Source organism: Vanessa tameamea, chromosome 11 (assembly GCF_037043105.1).
Source record: "Vanessa tameamea isolate UH-Manoa-2023 chromosome 11, ilVanTame1 primary haplotype, whole genome shotgun sequence".
NCBI lineage: Eukaryota > Metazoa > Arthropoda > Insecta > Lepidoptera > Nymphalidae > Vanessa > Vanessa tameamea.
In genome coordinates this window covers 5,449,332-5,473,600 of record NC_087319.1, presented here as the reverse complement: position 1 = coordinate 5,473,600, position 24,269 = coordinate 5,449,332, and the positions used below count along the sequence as shown (strand labels likewise).

Here is a 24,269-nt window from a genome sequence, read left to right as displayed (position 1 = left end):
AAATGGTCGGTTCTGATGTATTGGCGACGAACACTAGTGAAATTACAACGAATTAATAAAAATGAAAGAGTATTATTATATGAACAAAAACATTTTACGATGCGAAACCACGTTTTAATTTAATAAATACTTTAAAGTGTTAACATTTATAAAATACACTTGTCTTTTGTTAGTAGTGTAATATAATGCTATAAAAAAATTGGATTCTCAAATTAATGTAATTCCTTTTTTAGTTTACTGAGATACATCACGTTGCAATTGCATTGTAGTAATTTGTTACAGTTTTTTTTTTTAAATAATTCTAGATCTTAACATGTTTTTCAAAATATTTTATTAGCCTTACTTTGACGTCCGAGATCGGTCTGTCGGAAATTAGACTTCAATTGATGTAGTATGTTGGATCGTTTAAATAAAAAAAATATTTAATAAAAGTATCTAAGTAATAACGAAAAAATAAACTTTTTGATTAAGAATCCATATACTCGTATAAGACTGGGCTACATAAAATTATTGTTAGAATATATTTAAAAATTATTATATTTGTGAACGAAAACTATCACAAATGATAAATGTGGATGCGATAATATTTATCTATGAATAATTATTCTAATTAATGTTCCCGAAATTGGCTACGTTGTGTTAAAATTATTTACATTCTACAAATTTAAATTTATTTGTGAATATAAATTCAATATTTTAGTCGAACATATAAATTAGGATTAAAAGACAATGTGATGATAACGATAAAATTATTGTACTAATGTAGTAGTAAGGTAGTACTTCTCATAATCATAAAATAATAATAATTGTAAGTAAGAAATTTAATATGTTAAATCACATATGTAGTTCTTCTAGACATTAATTTTTTTTATGTACATTTGTTTTCTCGCGACTTTATTCGCTTGTGAGGTGAAAATGAAGGTATATTTACCTCTAAATTTCATTAAAATTAGTTATACAACATATATGATATGTAGATACTATGCGACGTGACACAAACAAATGCATATAGCTATAACCAAAAATTGGAATTTATAGTTTTTATGTCAATAACTCCTTTCGCTACATTATTTGTTTAAAGATATATTCACTTACTAACGCTCCCCGTAACGAAATTAACGGCGCGCATGAGATGACAAATGTAAGAAAAAGGACATCAAAAAAGGAAACAAATTAGATTAAATCTATATTGTTAATGTACGCCGATTATTTAACGAGGAAGAGCGCGCCTTCGTGAGTGAAAAGATCTCTATTTATTAATACTTTTTGTTATCTATTTTTTTGTATTATTATTTTTTTAATAGTTTAACTCAAGCTAGAAGTTTGAAAATAACATAAGTGATCGGGATCGAACCTACTATGATATTATGAAGTAAGTTTTAAACGCTTAATATCTAAATTCTAAGAATTTAAAACCGTTTCAAGTTGACTGTAACATTTCCTAGTAATCTGTCTAGCTATATTGATTACAAATCACCCTTAAATAAACTTCACTAGAACCATTTCTGTGAGACAATAAATATTTAAATAAGGACAAGTTAAAATCGATTACATAACAAGCGACAATTCTATGAAATATTTCTTGCTTGATGTTAACATGTAACTATACGCATTCTCATCATTAAATTTCTAATATTAATTAAAAAAGCTTCGGACCGATTCGAAATGTAAATTTTAATTCAAAAGCAGCCAAAAACTCAGCAATTTTTTGATGCTCAAGATTCTTGGCTAAACTGGCGCACATTTTGTTATGTTTCTGGGTAATTGGCTGTTTGTACTCTCTCTTTATTACATACACACACGTAAGTAAGTTTATATATATTTTGGTGGTAGCCTACCACCAAATTATACATATTATAAACGGTGGTCTGGAGGGAGTATGAGTTTCGATGTTTGGAGTATTCGTTTTTAGTGATAAAGATGTTGGATTACAGTTGTTTTTTTTAAGAAATTAAAATTAAAATAATTATATAAGGTAGAAATCGTTTAGCTCGAAAAACGACAGGGTTATATAGATATTTTCTTATTTTTTAATCTGTTTTCGTGACATAGTCCAATTGATCCTTCATTAATTTACATAGATAGGTAAATGTCAAGAGGTATGTGATTGTCTACCTCTTATTCTAATGCATTTCTTTTATCTTAGGCTATTCTAGAAAAAAAAAATTACATTACACACAACTCACCTCAATAAGAGAAATAACCATTTTGCGTTAGAAACATTTCACTCGAACGGCAAGAAAAGTTACAATAAAAAATCTTGCAAATTGACTCTTATTGAAAACCAAGCTAAAATACGAAATAGAATAGAATAGGTCGTAACACTGTAGTATATTTAGGTATTAGAATTGTGCACCCATAACTGGCATTATAAAGTTCAAGTCTGTTCCGGTTCTTATCACAATAATCTCATAAAAATCGCGAACTTCAAGAAAATTAATTCAATTCACCGTGTTAATCTTACCCCCATAAACGCTTGTGGAGGTCAGATGGCAATCACCCTGTGTAGTATAAATACCACACTATAAACAAAATAGGTAACCAGAACACTATACAAAATTATAAAATAATAATAATAGCCTATTTCAAGTAATTGAATTTCTTATATATGGTGTTCATGAAACTTATTTTATGTATTAGTATAAAAATTGCTTATAAATAAAAATTAATGCTGGTATGTTTTGCGTTCCTATCTTACACCAGTCATCCAATTGTTATGTAACTTTAGTAAGTATTTTTGCGTACGTTAGTCCGATGCAGTATTTTTTCTGTTATTCCTTCAATATAAGCGTTCTATGGATACCACCCACTCATCAGACATTCGCCAAACAGAAATACTCAGTATTGTTGTGTTCCGGTTCGAAGGGCGAGTGAGCCACTGAAACTACAGGTACAAGGGACTTTACTCCCAAGGTAGTTGGCGCATTGGCAATGAAAGGAATAGTTGATATTTCTTACAGCGCCATTGTCTAGGGGCGATGGTGACCACTTACATCATCAGGTGGCCCATTTACTCGTCGGCCAACCTATTCTATAAAAAAAAGTGAATGTTGGTAACATGTACAAAGCTTAAAGTGAAAAATATAAGGATAGTCTAGTGCTATTATCCTTAAGATGTGGGGGCTGGCCCCTCGCCGCATAAGCGATGCATTTTACTTCCCGCATTATGGCCAATACACGAACCGTCAAGGCAAAAGCGGGGCACCATCCTGATCTCGTTATTATATTGAAGTTAGAATTTATTCATTTATATTTTCAAGTATATATCGTAAAGTTTGGCAACCACATTGCTTGGATCACGAGTTTTGACCTGGACAGAAAAAGTAGTACAATATTTGTAATATTATTTTATATTTATTTATATATCAATACTTATGTAACATCTTCAAATTGCTCTTATTTATGCTTTCACCAAAAAAATGTCGCTCTAAGATCGCCCAAAATAACAGTTTTTCAGTTTAGTTTTATGTTAAGAAAAATATTTACATAGGAATTATCAACAATGAGTACTATAAATATTATAACATATGTATATAAATTAAAATAAAAAATATCTGTACTACATTTGTACATAAGATATTTTGATCACTTGGAATTGCTACACGTCCAGCATTTTCTCTCTCAATTCAATGCAATTGAAATTCCTATTCTTTGGTATAAAAATAATGAGAGGCAATAGGTTATATTAAAAGATGCATGAAAAGATACTATACACTCTTTAAATTAAAATATGTAAAATACACAGTTAAATTTTTCCAGTATGGTTTTAAGACTACGGCATATTCAACGCGTTAATTTTATTATACATAATAGTAATACAACAAAAACAAGGAAACTTATGCTATAGAAATTCCACGTAAACAATACGACGGATAAACATAACGTAAACGAAAACGTAACTTGTATTAATGCGTAGCACGAACGTTTAGAAAACAGAAAAACGAATCAAGAGCGAAACAACATGTAAAGAAATACGCTTACAAGGCGTATTTATGCAAATCACCGTGTTTTCTCCGCTAAATCATTTGTATAACCTTGAGTCTGTTTACCGAAACCAGCTACATTCAATATCATTAGACAAGAATAATAAGTTAAAATAGATGTGAAAATAGTCTATACGATTTGTTAAACTATTTTATTGTATAGGCCGTTTATTGATGGTAGAAGTAGTTATAGGCTTTAGATACAAGTCCACGATATAACTCTAAGTAGCGAAGCATTACAAGCATAATTCAGTAACCAGTCTGGGAAATTGTATTCGCATTCAGTTAATTATATGTATTTGGTTATGTCTCATCAAGTATATGTAACGGACAATTAGGAACTAAATTTAACACAGGAACAACCGCAAGGAACAAGTAGTTATTTATATAACTTCGATGGAAGTTTTATATTATTGTTAATTTACATGTGTGCGTGATTGATTGATATGATACTAAATGAATATTTCACCCGGCTTCACTCGTGAAATAAATAAGACTAAACATATTTGTTTTCTAAACATATCGGTTTATCTTTTATTTTTCATACAACTGTTGGTGAAAACTAAAGATAATATTTTTTTACACAGCTTTCTGAACGCATCCGTAAACGTCAAACATGGCCGCCCGTTGAACTGTCATATCATTGAATTTAATTGGTTTAATATAGAAATTTTGCGAATACATGTTGTCGACTGAAAATCATTATATTTTAACTATATCGTAGACCTGCACGAAATTATTAATATAGAAGATACGTGTATGGGCATAGATTTAACAATAAAAATATTTTTTGTTTTTAAATTTGTATTTATAGTTCATTTTAAATGGATTGGAAGTGTTTTTTAAGCGCATTATATAGTCATTTCAGTTTTAATCTGGATCAACTGACGTATCTCAATATCCAACGTGCACGAACCGCTATTGTTACAATAAAAAAAAACGTTGTGCATTTTAAAATGTATATAGCCTCCACTACTGTTTACCGAAATGTAAGCTGTCCCTAGGGTTGTCAGCTGCGTATTATTATAATTATTTAAGATTTATTTTCTAGTTTCTTCATAATGTAATAGATAACTAGCCGACTAATGCGCTGATAATTTTACCATCAAACAGATGTGTCTGTTGAGTTTTGGTAAAAAAACAAAAGTTTCAAATAGATAATACGGTTGGAACTTTAAGTTAAGACTTTCTGCTCGAAAAGTTAATTCAATCACAAGTGTTTTTCTACTTACAATTTTACGGTACCTCAGTTTATGATCGTCCGCTTTCTTGCATTTTTAGTATTCAGAAATAAAACATTTTAAGATCCTATTTTGAATAATAAAATTTAAACTTCTAATCTTGTAACTACGATAATCACTGATCAATTTAAATGCTACGTTTTATATTAATTTACATTGGAGACAACAAGAAATAAATTTAAACAAATATAAATAAAACATTATTATTACGACGTCAATGTTTAAGAAATATATTTATGGGCATGTGCCCATGACTAATAATGTTATTAGTCATTCAATGGCACATTAATTCATTAAGAGCTTTTACTTATAAATTTTACTTATAAATTAAAAAAAGGTATTGATTTTTTTTCTATAATTATTTTTTAATTATAGCGATGGTAGCCCTGTTCTTTGAAACACTTATCACATTGAAAGCGTAGACGCGAAGTCTGGGAACTGTTTTGTTATTGTGCTAGAAGAGTCAAGTATGTACGAAGGAAATTTGATTGTATCAAGTATTTTATGTCTTTGTTTTCAGCTTAAATATTTGTGGCTTATAAATGTAATTAAATATATTAAATATAAATTAAATACTTTCGTGTACTTTCGTTATTGTCGAATCAGTTATCTGTGGCTAAAATATCAATGAAGATTGACAATAAAGAATATTGTGCAATATTTTCGACCTGTTATACCTCGACCAAGAAGAGCTATGGAATTGACAATTATACTATTTTAGTTATATATGTCACCGTAAGATTACAAACATCGTTAGATTACAATCTATCTCGTCAGATTGTAAACTGTCGAAATATTGTGAACCGTGAAATATGATTGCAATTTAACGCATTATTTTTCGCTATATTGTAATCTATCGATAGGAAGCGGGCAAACTGTGAACTGGCGTAGAACGGAATGAATCTTTGTTAATAATTGAACGTTATGTGCCCCCCGCCTCCCCGGCATCCGCCATATTATTTCACCGTAAGATTTCAAAAACCGTTAGATTATAAACTATTTCGCGCAATTGTAATAGATTGTGAACGTTTATTCAATTTGCAATAAAATATAAATAATTTCAATAGTTCATAATATTTCGGTTAGGTTAGAGTTTTGATAATTTAACTGAAATTTACTTCTATAGATTGTAAGCTACCGAATAATAACGGTGACGTATGATTGACATGACAAAAATCGTTCGATTACAATCTGTCTCGTCAGATTGTAATCTAACGATTTTTGTAATCTTACGATGACATATATATTAGAACCCAAAGTTTATTGATAATATACTATTATTACTTATGTTAAAATATATATAAAAGCGAAATAACACTCACTGATTAATCACGAAAGCTCAGAAACTAACACCTACAAACTTGAAATTTGGCAGGTTCCTTATATGGTGTAGACATCCGCTAAGAACGGATTTCACTCCACCCTAAGGGGGTAAAAAGGGTGTTGGAATTTTGTGTTTTATAAATTTCGCGCGGCTAAAGCCGAAGGTTCAGCTAGTGTTAAATAAAAAAATATCTTTTTCGCTGTGTAACTGAAATGAACTCACTAACAGTGACAAATATTTATAAACATGGAAATTGGCAACTATGTTAATGTTAACTATGTTAGTAGCATTTCTACAACATCGTCAATCAGTCCAATTCCGGGTGGAGCAAATGTATAGATAAACGTATTCCAGTCACAGGAGTAGAAAAGAATAAACAACATTGACAATGAAGAGATATGATATCATTGGTCGAGGTATATTCTATGGTATTCATTATGGATGGATTAATCATCGATTTGATGTTGACTAGAAACCGTTTTCAACGCATCTACAAAACAATGAATATCGTTTTGGTACGTCAGCATTCAAAGTACGATAACATTAAACTCATGAAATATTCGCCCCGTCTCTCTTTAACTTTACAGTAACCCATCTGTGAGAAAGAGACGAAACGAATGTTAAACCGATTTCGATATAACATCCGTTTCATCTCTTTCTCAAATATCGTACAATGTTAAGTTAAACAAAGACAGGCTGAGATCTGAAATCGGATGTCAACACCGATATTTAATCCAAATATCCATTACACAACCGATGTCACAAAAATCGGATATCGCCCATGCCTATGTAGACATATCCTATGCCTATGTACACGATCGAGTTAGGCTGTAGATTGGAAGTCTAGTAATTTTTATTCGTCCGATTCTAATTCGAACCAGAGATATCTTAATCTACAGCCGAACGAATTAGTCACTTCTTACTAGACCAACGTTTTCAAATATAATACATATGTAATAGAAAATTTATTTTCGTTACTGGAATGCAAGCTCGTTTGAAGATTTTAAAATTAGTGTCCGGACCGGTTCCACGGAGCACTCGCAATATTTATTGCATCATTTACGTCATGAAAGTCAAAATAATATATTTCAATTTATCATGCAAATATTCGTAGAAATTTACATTAATTATCTACTAAGATGTCTTTCTAGGTTACAGACCAGCGGGCCTGGACAAAATCATATAGATTGCCGATATTGAAATTCGAAATAGGTATTCGATTAATCACGTCAATAATGATTGGCTATTGGAAAATGATGGCGGTATTTTTAAGCGATCAATTCCTTTGTGCTTTGTATTCTATGCATTGTTTTTTTTTTATAATTGTATTATTAGCAACACAATATGATATTCATCCGAAAACCGTTTCATTTAGATCACTTGCACATATTACACAGTACACAATAATTTTAACAGTAGCAAGATTGCTTACTTTTTTATCACATACCTACTAGCCGTTCTGTATAATTTATCAAACATTATTTGGAAATTGTGTTGACTATAGACTAATATCAAAGGATCTTCTTTATATATGAGGGGGGTGTTTTTTAAATAGCGAGCTTTTATATATTCTTTCCCACCAAATTTGAAGCTTTAAAGGGGTGAATATTCAAAAACAATATATCTACAATTTTATACTTATGATGAAGATGCAAAAACAATAATTTCCATATTTAAAACTGAAAATAGGTAAATACTTTAAAAGCTGTTTTACACTGATGAACCTACGAACCGAATATCGATACAAACTTGTATCGTAACATTTCATTCATCCGGGTGTTGAATGATGACGATGATGACGTAAATATTATACAAACTTTCATCCCTCATAACCCCTTAAAACCGATTAAATACCTAGGAAATGAATTTTGAAAAATCACAGGTATGTTCCGATGTTAAAACGACCCAATATGATTTTATTATGATAGAGTGTAAATACAAAGTACACTTCGTTAAAACACAATTTAAACAATGCTAGTGCGTCCAGCCCGTTGAACTAGTCTTTGATAATAATAACTGACTAAGGGCCCGCGTGGTCAAAATTGGTCTGGAAGAGCTCATCACAACTATGCATCTTAATATATACACTATATCTTAATGATACGTATAACTAAGTATTTCCAATAATATTGCAATCAAATCCAAATCAATTAATACATGAATATTATTACATTAATTTAAAATTAAATAAATAATATATTTTTTTAAATAACTGCTGTTGTAAAAGTTAAGATTGTACTTATACCTTTTTACCAGACCAAGGAAACATCGTCACGGTAGAATGCGAAAGCGATCCTGTCGCGCCCGCCGATGAAACGGAGAGGGTACCGCTGGTTTTTTAGTGGATAGCCCGGTGTACCGCCAACATCTTCGGCACCGGCGAGTCCCACATACCCCCCTCCACTTCCACGTGGGGGAAACGGGTAACGCGTTTTTCCAGCGAAAACAAAAGGCCAAGGAAACATCCTTACACTGGTGAACAGGAACAAGGTGACATACAATTTTGTCTCAAGAATACCGGTGTATTACAATTCATAAATTGTGCAATGCTTTTTGGAATTTGAGTCCATACCGCAACAATTTGCTAAAATACAATTTGGTCTACTTCTTTTCGTATATAAATTTATCATAAAGAGGTATTTCGTAGGACAACCGGTTAAAAAGAAATTACTTTCGCTATGTATTAAACGACAGACACAATAATAAATTGATAATGTTTAAGAAAAATTAAATGACAACAAATAAAATTGTTACTAAAAATCCCGAGTTAACTAGAACATTAAGAAAAAATAAGCTTAAATAATAATATATTTAACTGTATAAAACAGACAGAGGCAGAGATAACGAGAAAGAGAGGAAAAGGTCTGGAGGGGGCATAACTATTTTTCCTTAACAGTTCACTCTACTGTAAGCAGCGTAAACGACCTTCGTTCCAAAAATAAAATTACATTTATATTGTTAGTACATATTGACTTAAGAACGATGTTATAAAGTCTGCCTACAATAAGAAAACAGGTATGGTCATAAATCGTATTTAAAACTTATAACCTAAAAATTAACATAAAAATGTATACTAACGTATTTGTATCCATGTATGTATTTGGCAATAGGAAAGTTTGAAGAAGACTTTCAGTATTGTCTTAATTTATTTATAGGTATAAAATATCCATATAAAACGCTTTTTTCAATGTTATGTTTTTAATCGCATATATAAATGATCCAAAATATATGTATCCAGTTATTGAAATTAAAACCGTTTTTTTAATTTTTTTTTTTTATGATATTGTCAGGCAGACGAGCAAATAGCCACAGACAATGGCTCTGTTAGAAATATTAACCATTCCTTACATCGCTAATGCGCCACCAACCTTGGGAACTAACATGTTATGTCCCTTGTGCCTGTAGTTTCTTTAAAATACCGAATGTTTTAGGAAATATAAGCACCTTTCCATACACTTTACTCATTCAGTATACATACTTTGTTATTAATGTGTGATATTAAGGCTAGTCACATGATCGTAGCACTGTCACGTCTAATAGTAACACTATTAGAGGAATAGGATAGTGTTATTTTGCTCTTAGATATATCTCTTTATTTATATTCTGTACATAACTTTCTTCAAATAATAGCTAGTTTACGTTAAAAGTTTATTTTTTAAGACATTAGATAAAGAATAATTTTTAAAAGATTTATTAATTCGTTGATAATTCAAAAGAAAAATTAAAGATAAAAGTTAATGCAAGAATCATAAATTTAAGGAGGAAATATAAATACAAAATGTTTTATGTAGTATAGTAATTAATTTGTTACATTGCTAAACTATTAATTGTAAGATAGCTCTTTTCTATAGTTTAAATTACTTTAATTATGTATTAAAATTACGCACTTAACTGCTATTTATTCAATTTACAAATTAGATTTATAAATCTAATTTCACATCACAAATATATTTGTGATCAGTGAGAAAACACACGCCATTTTTAAATTTCACTAATCTATTTTTTTAACGCCCGCAACACTACTTATCCTTTTCCACAGATAATATTTTTTTAAGTTGGATCGTATGACTTATATCGAATAACAAAATTAACGTTCTATTCCAATAGACATAAATAATTACTCGTTTGAAATCTGTAAAAATTAATATTATGAAGTAATCAACATTCTTAATTAGAATATTACAAATGATAATAATTTGCCTACACAATATTGATTATAATGTTTTCAATATTCAATTTTATGATTACTAATAACAACATGTACGAATTATTTTGACATTTTTATGTCATTTCTACGAAAGATAAGCTTAATTTCGATATTGCATGTTCAACTACTACACTTTTGTTATGCACAAGAAACTGTAAAGCTATATACTTTCATTAAATCATTGTTCGATTTTTCTTAGCTTAAAATTAAATTGAAAGTAATAATATATAACATGTTTCATTTTGTCAAAAAGTGCTTAATTGACTACTTTAAGCGTTTAAAACAAAATGGCCGCCATTGCCCGACATTTCAAAATTTTGTTGACACCATAATTATATTGGAGAAACTTCTCAAAATTAAATTTAGTATAAAATTTAGACTAAAGTAGCTATTTTATACAAAAATATGTAATATGTTAATCCTGTTTTAAAGAAAATAAATGCCTAACAATATTTAGGTGATTATTTGTTCCCATTTGTATCCTAAGTGGCTTAAGAGATTTAGTATGAAAGTTGTTACTGTAAGAAACCCAGTGTCAAGTGTGCCGGTTATGAGGTTAATTCGTTTCAAATATGGCTCCATAACGTAAAAACAATAATCTACTTCAATTTTAGGACTTCGTTCAGAAACCGCTGTTTATATAAAAATTCAGATTTTTAAGAATAATAAAATATTTGTTTTAGAGAAATTTCCAATATTCATTTTCATGAACTTTCCAACTATTTTATTGAGTTTTCTTTAAATATCAGTCAATAACCTTTTAACCACAGAAAGGAAGTCTTACAAATCGTAAACTACCCAGTAAGTCAGGGCTGTCAATCACTCGTGTTTATATAATTTTGTTGTTTTTGTTGATGTTAGTGATTTTCATACACTCATTCTACTTTGTCTATATTCTGTAATTTTATGTTAACACCTTTTTTCTAAATAATTACTGCATTAATTAACTATTGCTTATTAAATAATTTGGTATTATCAATTATTAACATTAACATACTTGTATAATTAACAAATACGTATCTCGTAAATAAATCTTAACAAAATAACAAAATAAATACAAAGAAAACACTCCAAATTATGTTCATGTGAAATAGCGGCAAAAATGTAAGCAGCATTTCCGAGTTGAATTGCAACTCTGATTTCCTTGGTGAAAAATGAGCCCGCCATCGCGAGCTTGGACAGTTGAGGTAATGAGGATCTTAAATGTTTCAATTTTTCCTCTATACTTTAACTATTCAATTTTTATCAATGTAAATAAGAAAATGTTTATTTTATCTGTTAATATCAATCGTAGAAAAGTATCAGTCCCAGGTCTCAAGGAACTATCACCAATTCATCAGGTATTTAATTGTTATCAAACAATCTCCTTGAGAGATACCATTTTGATCTTTTAAAGAGATCCTCCTAACCGATTTTAGCTACGATGGCCAATTTTGCAAAATATATTAATGTACTAGTGTATTCGTATGAATAGATTCACTATCATATTCTGATAGGACGCAGCTTCAGAAAAAGAGGACCACACAGGACCAACAACTTAACATGCTTTAGGCTAAGCATTGCAACATTACCAATTTATCTGATGTTAGTAATATACAAACAATAAGATGTTATTAAGATTTTCTCGAATGAGAAATTCAATAACAGCTCATTGACCGAAACTTGATTTAGGACCTCAGGATCTGCCAATGAACAGGCACGTCACTAGAATAAAGAGAGCAAGTATATCGATGACAAGTATAACTTCTTAAAGCGTCTATGAATTAATATATTTTAATAAAAAGACAAAATAAAATAAATGTGTGTTTATCGTAATATTTTCGCAGCCCTATCGTAGCAGAACATAATCAAAACGTTAACTAATTGGAGTACCCTTTATGATTCGGCCACCTCCATATTGCCCGTTGCGGCTTGACAGAAATCCAACTCAAGGACAAAGTTAATAGACCGAGCCACGGTGTCTTCAACGCTTTAACAAGCCTGAAACCAGTTATAATAATGTGTTGTTTTATATATTTTCGTTATTACACGCCATTTTCAGAAATATTACCGCCTACTACATGGTTATTATAGAACTTTGTATAAAAGTTCAGGGTCAAGGATACGAAATTACACTTAAAATGTGTTCTACATCTTCAGAACAACACTTCTCATTAATACAAATAGTACAAAATATCTTATAGTCTAATATTGAGAATATCCTGTAGATTGTCTTTCATTGAAAATTATTATTAGTAATTCTTAATTGAAATATGGTTGGTAAATTAACATTCAAATAAAAAATTGTATCTGTCCTGATAAATATGAAATGAAATAATCAATTATAATTTCCAATATGTCATACATATTGAAAATTATAATAAAACTAAAATAATTATAAAACTCTCAATTAGCTATTTTTTTATGAACTGCAAGCACTATACGGTCTTTAATGTCTTTCTATTAAAACTCTTTTGTTTTATTACGTTTATAACATAATGTTCGTTGGACGATGAACTATGAGCATTAAACTGAGTGTACTTTTAGGTTAGGTTACATCGACGCAAAGAGATTTATGAGCGTGCTCCTCATTCATAAGATTTTTATATCTTTTAGCTATATACTTAGACTCTCGGTTAGTTAGTGTTTTTTTTTTAAATACTTATATGTATACACATCGACTCGTTGGTCTAGTGGCAAATTAGATCAATCCTCATATTTTGGTTTCAAACTTAAGGGCCGAGCCGATAAAAAGTTTATGAGTTTTATTGTCGAAAAATTTTCAGTATCAGCCCAGAGTCTAAATGTGAGAAGTATTTACACTTCTGTGCCTTGCAAAGCAAGTAAAGCCGATGATCCTGTGACTAAGCGTTGATTACTGAAATGTTAACCTTTATTTATGAACGATACAATTGCAGACACTGGTGACAGGAGTATGAAAGGTGAATAGATCATTTTTCGCCCAGAAAATATGAACTTTGTTTCAACGGGGAAATACTTCTAGCATTCTTGCCACCATTGCACGTGGTCATGATTTGTATAGTAGCTATTTTTAACTTTTAATTGTATATAATGAAGGCCTAAGAAAATAAATAAAAATCAAACAAATATAGATACCAAAATAATCAGTAGTGACTAGATTTGACCTCGCATTTTTCGGTTCAGATTCACGTACTCTATCCACTGGATCCTATGGTCCTATGAACTTCTAAGCTTTGGATTTTCGAAGAATTCAATCAAGGTTTTATAATATCTTTAACTTTAACATAATAATCCACAAATTTTATCACCAATATGCAATGATATCTCATCTCATCATCATACTCAGTGCATATTATACTTTCTTTGTAACCCCGGCGATACAGCACAAAAGCAACTGGGAGCCAATAAACAGTCTACATTGTCTTTATGTTAATTCGACTATATGTCAAGTGTTTTATTGCAACATAGTCCGCTAAAATAGGTTACTTACAATGTTACAAAAGACTCGAGTTCCAGACTCGTTATTTCATAGAATCCATACAATTTTTCTGAAACGTAACCAATCATTAGACTCCGAGTTCGAACAGCGGGAGTCCCTAGCGTAAACTTGAGTCTTGAAAATAAGTCAAGTCCTAAAAAAATTGTCTTCAAGCTAAAATTCATAAACTAATATAATCTATAGACTAATTTATACAAATATGGCGGCTTGATATCTTTGCATTTTTACAGTGATTCTATCTAATAAACGTTTTTTTGAAAAATATTGTTAATTAAAGTATCCACTTTCACAAAGAAATAATTTAGTTCTCGTTTTGGAGCAGCTAATATGATCTATTCCATGAATATCTAATTTCACTAGCAAAGGTTCGTAGCAGAGATTCTCTTATCTAAGGTTAAATAATGTCAAAGTCAAAATGCAAATTTGAAAACCCCTTATAAAATAAAGTCTTCGACCAAGAAGAAACTGATGTAAAAGAGCACATGACAAGAAAGACTAAACGAGGGGAAAAAATGGCGACTAAAGTGCGATGGTATATTATGTTGACTTTTAATGCGCAGTGCATTCCCATACATACATACATAAGCAGGCTGTAAATTTCCCACTGCTGGGCTAAGGCCTCCTAGCCTCTGAGAAGAAGATTTGGAACATATTCCACCACGCTGCTCCAATGCGGGTTGGTGGAATACACATGTCGCAGAATTTCGTTAAAATTAGACACATGCAGATTTCCTCACGATGTTTTCCTTCACCGCCGAGCACGAGATGAATTATAAACACAAATTAGGCACGTGAAAATTCAGTGGTGCTTGCCTGGGTTTAAACCAGAAATCATCGGTTAAGATGCACGCGTTCTTACCACTGGGCCATCTCCCCATATTATTTAAATATTAATGGTATGACAGATATTGTATAATGTAAGAAACGAATTTTTAATATTGTTTGGACGAATGCATATTAATTGGTTCTAGTATACTTTCATATGACGATGACAAATTTAAGAGATTCATTTAGAATATTAAATTTCTGTAAGTTTCAGAATAAAGATACCCATTTATATGGTAATTTAAATAAAGTCATACATAATGATGAATGAGACACTTTGATGAACGCAAATAATTTTGAAATGTTTATTACAAATGAAAAAATGGATCGTATGGTTACTACGACTACGTTATGGTTAATTGATTGTAAACAATATAACATTTAACTTATAAAGTAAATTGCTTTGTATGTCCTGCAATTGCTATTTGCTAGTTATGTTTTCGAACATAAGAGTTGTTTAATTAGGACTGTGTTTAATCTAAATTTCGAAGTAATAAACTGTCATAAGAACAGTTTGTTAAAAACCATTAATAGCACAAAAATTACTTCAAAGCTTCGACTTTCAAATCTTTCACGCAGTCGTAAATAAACAACGCCAAATATATTTTCTTACTGTATGACTTAAATGAAATTTAAATAGGATTTTAAAATTGGGTGTGTTAGGAAAAAAATATATTTTTTTAATTACAGTTATCTCTCACGAGCTCATGTAATATTATAATTTGTACGTGTACTGACAAAATCTTATAAAATTATGAATTACATCGTGACACTCGCGACGCCGAGTGATTTATCAGGCCGTAAAAAGAGCCATTTCACTCTATAAATTACGAATAATCAATTACCAATGAATTGAGAATACTACTGTGCTACCTTTACCGTACTACCTACTCTGCCTCCGCATGGGAAAGCGATCCATCTTACAAACTCTGTCTCGAGACTCAATCTATCTATAGATGTTTTTTTGTTTTTTTTGTTGTTTGAATTATACCCTTACATGGAAGTTTTAAAACGTCACTCAGGTTTATTATTTATTATATTATATGCATAAATGTTAATCAAACTGAGTTTTTATATAATTTTAACATTCTAAGATTAATCTCAAGAATATTATAGTTTGTCTGCTGCCTGAGTTTGAGATCCTTAGATGGAGTTTAGTGTATTTTACTTTAAAATTGAAACTAACTAACCGTTAACCGAAATACAATTGTGAAAATAAGCGACCATATTTCCAAGAAGAGTAGTTGAATTTTTAAACAAGCAAAGATAAGTTTATATAACAAAATTAAATAAAAAATAAGTTTGTTCTAAAATGCTTTATGGGCCGACACGAAAACAATACGCGTGCTGATTGCTGAAGTTATGGGCTATCATCAACGTTCAGGCTAATCAGATATATGAAGGCAGTATATGTAAATAAAATAATAGCAAAAATAAACAAATATACATACATACTAAAAATATAATTCGAAATTATAGATAAACTAAAGTTTATTAAAAGTGAGATTATTAATTATGTTTATTAATGTTTCGTATCAAAGGGAAAATAAATATAGTTGTTTTTATCTATTAGCTGCTACTAAGTATTTAGGATCTTCCATAGATTATAGATAGTACCTTAGTTTGATTCAAATTGCAGTAAGAACGGACAAACCATTACAGAGAAAAATAGGAAACCAGATAGTTATCAATAGGAACGGAAAATAGGATGAAGTCATTAGCCTTCAATCATCGTTATGGAACAAGAATTTGAATCTAGCCTTTATTCAGTAAAGAAATGCTAGAAACTGAACTACTTCATCCAATTAACGAAAGTAAAAGACAAAATAAATAAAATAATTCTAAAGACGATCTACTTTCGACATAATTTAGTTGAGATCTGCATAATTGAAAACTGAAGGAAGCACATTACTAAAGTTATGATCTTTGGCAGGAAATTCCGAAAACGATTAAGAGATTTTAGCGTTGCGGTAACTGATCGTCTAATCTCATTGCTACGTACAGCCCAACTTAATGTAACATTACCCAATATGCACACTGACTGCATGCATATAGAAGTAACATTTCTCCAATCAAACGTAATAGCAGTCAACGTTGTCAAACCTACTTTGATAACAATGCGAGAACTAAACTATATTAAAAGGTTATATTTGACCAACATACCCAATTCTCTAAGCTACATTCTTAAGACGTAATTATGTCGACAATCGATGTTTTGTATATATTCTATAATTAATTGACATTCTCGTTTCATTTATAAATCTATTCCAATTTTTTTAGATAAAATTACTCGTCAGTAAGAAGATAAAAGTAATTTTCAACCTGAATTTATTTTTTGTCATACAAATCGTATAGTCCTTAGGCTTATTTTCGCTTGAAGCGAAACTAATAGGATTTTTAATATGGTCTCGCCTAAATACCCTTACATTTTCCACGTATAATATTCGCTGATCGTTTGCAATTTCACGTTGACAACAGCAACTTGAGGAGAGATGCTTATATGAAGAATATTAGATTTTTGCATGAATCACGAGAATTAATTTGAATGACAGTATTATTATATAGTTTAATAAGATAGTTAGAGAGTATTTTAGTAAACGTATATTTTTATGATAAGTATAATTTTTAAGTGTAGGAGTTGGTCAAATATCTTTGTTCGATTTTCAAATATTGGAAATATATAAAATAGAAAAGGTGACCTGAATCTGCCTTGAAGGTGCCTTTATCTTTTTTTCCAACAGTATTTTGAAACAGACAAATAATTACCTGTAACTAGATTTTTAATAAATGGGCCCTAAGTTGCTTTAAATAATATTTATAAAATATTAAAAAAGTGAAAGCTTAATCGAATATTGATTAATTGAATGATTAACCACTACTGAGTTTTCATACGCTTAATTTGTCTTTATATGGTTTATTTCTAACTCGGCTTCGCGCGGAAACTTGCTTGTGGTGGACCATACTTTCTAACATGTGTATCTACTAACCGGCATTGGAGCAGCGGGGTGTTATAACCTTCACTGAGGAAAGGAGGGGTTTGCCTAGAAGTGAGACATTAACAGGCCGTTACAACGTCTTACTACTGAATGAACCGTAAACTCATAACTGGCGTTATATTATTCTTTATTATGTGTAAAGCGTAAGTGTAGCACCTGCTTAAGTCCTACTCTCGTTAATAAGCGGATCTTTACTTTTTTGAAATTTCTGATCTATTTTCTTGAGGAAATATACATATTATACGTGTAATTTACTAATAATTATTATGTATTTCATAGCAAAAGGTAATTGACAATAAACACTATAAGATTTGAATTTAGAACGCACGTTTTTAAGCAACGAAATAATTGACAATATATCTCAGGTGAAAATGTAAATTTGATTTTTGATTTATACTTTGAAAAATCTTATTTTATTATTAAATATTTTTTTTGTGTTGGTATTACTTTGTGTTAGTGGGCTGGTACCCATCAGGTATTCTACCGCCAAAGAGCAATAGTAAGTGTTGTTGTGTTCCAGTTTGAATGGTGAGTGAGTCAATGTAATTTTTTATGTCATAGATGGCAAACGAGCAGGAGGCTCACCTGATGGAAAGTGACTACCACCGCCTATGGACATCTGCAACACCCGGGGCTTGCAGGTGCGTTGCCGGCCTTAAAAATTACTTACTTACCATCTTTTAGGCCATTTGCCAGGCCGCCTACATTATACAATAAAAAAAAATTGTAATATTAGGATGTACATTATTTTCCGAACCAATAAAAAAAAATTATAAAAAATATTTTTGCATGTCTACTGGAATCTAATGAAATTTTTGTTAATTAATCAGCTTATGACTCAACTTTGTTTTTATTATGTGTGGAAAAATAATAGGTATTTTTGGCGGCCTTTGCAAAACATTATATTAGAGGAAAATAAAAATGCCGGGCTTTCTAATCCACATAGATAAATTTAATTCATTAATAGATTATACATTGGTGATTTTGATCAACAATGTTTTATTGGTTATCAACAAATAGAGATTTTTTTTTAATTTACTACAAACTTATTTACTTTTATTTACAAACTCTTTAAAAGTGAATTGCTTTTAGAACAATAATTACTTAATGTTTAGTATATTTTGTTAGATATCGGAAATTATGCCAAAGTAATGTATGACGTAATAACTATTTCTAGTATTTGAATTAGCTTTAACTGACCACCGAAAATCGTATTTTTGATAACAGTTTTACTATAAACCTATCTTCTATAAGCCATTCTAATAAGAACATGCAATTAAGTGATTAGGAAGTAAATAAATATTGATATGTAATAAATATATTATAAAGAACATTATAAATAGCTAGACGTTTACAAATTTTTGAAAGTTAAGCCATCTGTCAGCGACTGTCAAATCGTTAGTGTTGACAGTCGCAAAGAGTCAAGGGACGGAACTAACTTTAAAGCCAACGTTCACGCTCCGTCAGTATTATTATGAATATACATTAATTTATTTTTAAAGACAAAATGAAAATAATTCTGTAGCCAAAACCTTGTCAGTGACCGTTAGCTTCAGAATATATTTGTTTTACACGTTACAAGAATAAATGCTTGTATTAGAGATGAAATTAATCAAAATAATTTGAAATAGGAAGCTATTAGATTTTGTTTTCGTAAGTTTCACGTTACAACGAGTCTTTGAACTGTTTTATTAACGAATAAATCTGGCGACGGACGTCAATGTCGCCAAACTACACTATTGTTCACGATTAGAAATTGGATTGCTCGTAAGAACGTAATGTAAAAATAGCACGATTGGGTTTTCTATTTCAATGCTAGTAAATGTAACATCAAGATTGTAACCTTTTCTTTTTATACTAAGAAAAAAATACTAATTATGATCTAGATATGCTTTCTTCTTTATTCATTAGATGTATATAATTAATACAACAGCATTTCTGATTTAAAATTTTGTTTTTGCTTTAAGAAGGAATTAGGTAAGACTCTTGGCGGTATATATCCTCTTAATGAATACGACATAATTTTCTATAGTTTTTTTTTTTTTTTAGTGTATGTTAAAATATTAGAGAGATTATTTAAGAAATATATTAGAATAACAAATGGCTAGCAGCTGTTGGTCAAAGTAATATAATATATTGTATATTTTTTGACCGAAAAGTTTGTAACGACATTGATAACTCATAACATAGTACTCTACTTTTAATACTTTTGTATTTAAAAATAAATATTTTTATATTTTGTTTTATGTTGGAATTGGACGTTGATTTTGCATCTTTTCTGTTAACAAATTAAGAACTAGTAAAGTCATGCTTTGCTCTCTATGTATATTATTCATTGCTCTATATATCGCCACTATGTACATATGTCTCTTAGTTGGATAACAATAACGTCTAGTTTACTGTATTCGTAGTCTTATACGTATTTGAATTTCATTGCTTATCTTGACTTTCATACAACTGCAGAAATACCAACCGAGCAATACCCGAAGACATTTGTTTACCTCATGGGATTTTTTTATTTTATACCTCGTGGGATATTTTAATTATGTACAATATTATTGGCTAAGAAGATGACTGGACCTGACTGCGAAAGCGGAAAACCGAAAGTTTTGGCGCCCTTCTGGAATATTCTATATCCAGCCGTGGATTGTGATTGGCTGATGATGATGATGATTACTGTCCATAAATATCCATGTAATTATGTCATTTAATATTCAATGCAATTCAATCGATTAGACAATTTTTATTTCGCTGAAACCGTAAAAAGTTTGAGATTATTTTGAACAATTCCAAGATATCAAAGGCACCTATGATTTGACCAATAAATAAACATGTATTCTTGTTCGCTTTTTAATTTAATGATATAAATTACGCGCAAATAAGTTTACTATGGTTCCAATTAATTTCACTGACTAAAAATTTTTTTTTGAAGAAAAAAACATTTCATTTGTTTTTCAGAATGACTGGCACGAAACATTAATGTATACATCCTTGAGATCAAAGAGCGATTGTATCTCACGAATTTTGCTTTTCATTATCCAAACCCAAGTAAATTGATTGCCATATATGTTGATGATCAGCTTAAATATATATTTTATGGATATACGTTATAGACAGTATACATGTTGTATATAATTTAAGATATTTTTTTTTATTTGTTTTTTGTTCACAGCTATTATTATAAATTTAAGAAAATGTAGCAGAAAATATTGTAGATTTAAATTTACTATAATAACATTACTTCAGCCTTGACGACGATTAATGATGACCTCAGGAATACAAACAATGTATATTTGTTTAACTCGAAAAAACAAGTTAGAAATTTTGCTCGGTTACTTTATTTTCTATGTTTCTTTAATTGCATCAACACTATCATCTTGCTATACCAGAAATCTTACCATGACATCGATTAATAAGACACACTTAACATAAATAAAATGCACTTTAAAAAAAACAATCATTTAATTCAAGTCATTTTTATCTGTGGCACTTCCCGCCTTTTTTTGACACTGCACGAAAATAAAATAAAATTCTATAATTGAGTGTATTTTTAACAGTAGCCAGCGATAATCATTTTTGATTTGGTGTCGTGTTTGTGTTCGAGTCTCGCGAGGGCGTGCGTCTCGCGTCCGTTCCGCGGAGGCGATCGCGCTGACTGAATACTGAATACTGGTCACTCAGGGTGTATCGGCGGTTCTAATCTTGATAAACGTTTAGGAGGTCAGGGCTTAAGTTGATCGGGGTTCAAAAAACACTAATTAGGTTCGAATATCGGAGATATTTTCGGAGATTCTGCGTCACAGTGACGAGATGATAAATCGCGACCGTATTTTTAAAACTGTTCTAAAAGGTGTTAATTTTTAAATTATATGAAAAAAAAACTAAAAATAGATATATAAAAATATATATAGGGCCAGGAATGAGCATTCAAAAAACTTGTATATTGTTAAGGTTATATGAACAAGCTGTCCTTCAGTTTTTTGTTCGCACTAATAATTCGAGATTCAGACATATAAAATGCTGAAAGGAAATATTATTCTATCATTGGTCAATTTACTTGGTGGTAGGGCTTTGTGCAAGCCCGTCTGGGTAGATACCACCCACTCATCAGATATTTTACCGCCAAACAGCAGTACTCAGTATTGTTGTGTTCCGGTTTGAAGAGTAAGTGACCCGGTGTAACTACAGGTACAAGGGACGTAACATCTTAGTTCCCAATGTTGGTGGCGCAATGGTGATGTAAGGAATGTTTAATATTTCTTACAACGCCAATGTCTATGGGCGGTGGTGACCACTTACCATCAGGTGGCCCATTTGCTCGTCCGCCTACCCATATCATAAAAAAAAAATCATTCATCATCATCATTATATTTCATTGCCATGTATGAAGAATAACATGGTTTTTATTTTAATATTATACAGACATTATTTTAACTATTTTTTTTAAACATTATTAAACTGTTGCAGGCCTTAATTAATAGTATTTTATACTAGGTAGAAAAATGTTATATGAATTGAAATAAAATATGTTTACGTAAACGGACGTTCACTTAATGAGGAAATTTTGAACCGTACCTAATGGATGATCTATATAAACTTTTAATAAAGGTACATCAGTAATACTAAACACGCAAAGAAATATGTTCCACACAACATTCGTATAATTAATTCGCACGCTAACAAATCCAAAAAAAAGTGATTAAAATGTACATTTTAATTAGATATAATGAAAAAAACAACAAATATTTAGGTACTTATACGAGTTTGTTAGCAAATTTCAATAACAAATATAAACTAGAAAAGTTTTGACGTAAATATTGAAGGCATTACTAGAATTACTTCGATCACAAACAAAAGCATTATATTAATATGTCATGGCAATACATACAATATATGTATATGCTCACAGAATGGTAACTTTTATTACATATTGTAATACGTATATGCATTTTTTTATCCTGTCTTTTCTAAGCCAACAAAATAATGATTCACAATTTTAAATATACTACATCACTAGCTGCAAAATTTGCATTGCAATTGACACGTGTTTTTTTTTAAAAAGCTTTTTCAAAATGTACATGTTGTATTCTTCATTTAATTTCAAAGTATAAATATATATTTTTTCGGATAATAGCTTAATTTTTGTAAGTTGTTTTGAAGATTTATCACTGGCTGCTACCTACATACAGACAGATACATATGTCCACTAAAATCCATAAATATTTCCAAAGCGGCTTATAAAAGATGGAGTTCTGAGTTAACTAAGGTTAAAATAAAATGCATCCTACTTGAATTGAAGTCGGTTACAATCAGTAGTTGTGACTTATCGACAAAATATATATATATATATATAATGTTTCTAAAAATCTACAAATCGTACAAACGTTTTCGTGTACGTGTTATAGTTTTCACAATGTTCGCTTAGAAAGTTTCCATAGGGATTTTTTAATTCGTAGCTACTTCTTTGTCAGGAAAATCAAAGTTGCAATATATGTATATAACGCTTCCGTGACCCCTCCTGTGCTGTGCTCCGATCGTAGCTCGTCGGGGTTCTTCTTAGTGGGTGAAGGCTATCACACTAACACCCTCCACCCCCGCACTATTCGCCAGTCATACTGGATAGCAGGGCATTGTGTAAGTTGGTAGGTACCACCCATTTATCATATATTTTACCGCCAAATTGAAATAACTGGTAATATTGTGTTCCGGTTTGAAGGGTGAATGTGTCAGTGAAAATTGAGCACAATAAACGCCCGTATGCAGGCAGTGTTCTGGCGATCGTCCCTTCCCCCCCAAAAATATTATTAAGATATATTCTGGGGCGTCTGCTTCAAATAACTAAAATATCATTATCATTGTACATGGAAAATGGTTAAAAAAAAAATATATATATATCCCGCTGAGTTTCTTTCGCCGGTTCTTCTCAGGTCCGAGGTGCTAAATTCCGAACCGGTGGTAGATTTTTGACAGTCAATAAGCAAGTGTAAACACTTCTATATTTAATAAAGATTTTTGACTTTGACTTTGACTTTGTCTCATAAACGATCCAAATCTGATGACTAAAAGTCATCAGTGAAGCGCAAGGCACCCGGATTTTCGCACCTCTTGGTTAAATCTGGTCTGCTTTGTCCACGGTTGGTGGCGCATTGGTGATGTAAGGAATGTTAATTATTTATTGCAGCTCCAACGTCTATGGGAGGTGGTCTTTCCTGTAACTATGAACTATCACAACG

At 30.7% G+C, this 24,269-nt stretch overlaps 1 protein-coding gene across 3 annotated transcripts in view; it reads right to left on the bottom strand.

Moving 5' to 3' along the window:
• Nucleotides 1-21,679, bottom strand: part of LOC113400847 (uncharacterized protein) — a 45,336-nt gene extending 23,657 nt beyond the window's left edge. Inside the window, exon 1 of one of the 3 annotated variants that reach the window (XM_026640519.2) lies at nucleotides 21,435-21,679. The gene's annotated coding sequence lies outside the window, so the exon portion shown is untranslated. The remainder of the gene's footprint in view (nucleotides 1-21,434) is intronic. The other 2 variants (XM_026640520.2, XM_026640518.2) reach the window with 2 other exon arrangements.
• Between the last annotated feature and the right edge of the window lie 2,590 nt (nucleotides 21,680-24,269).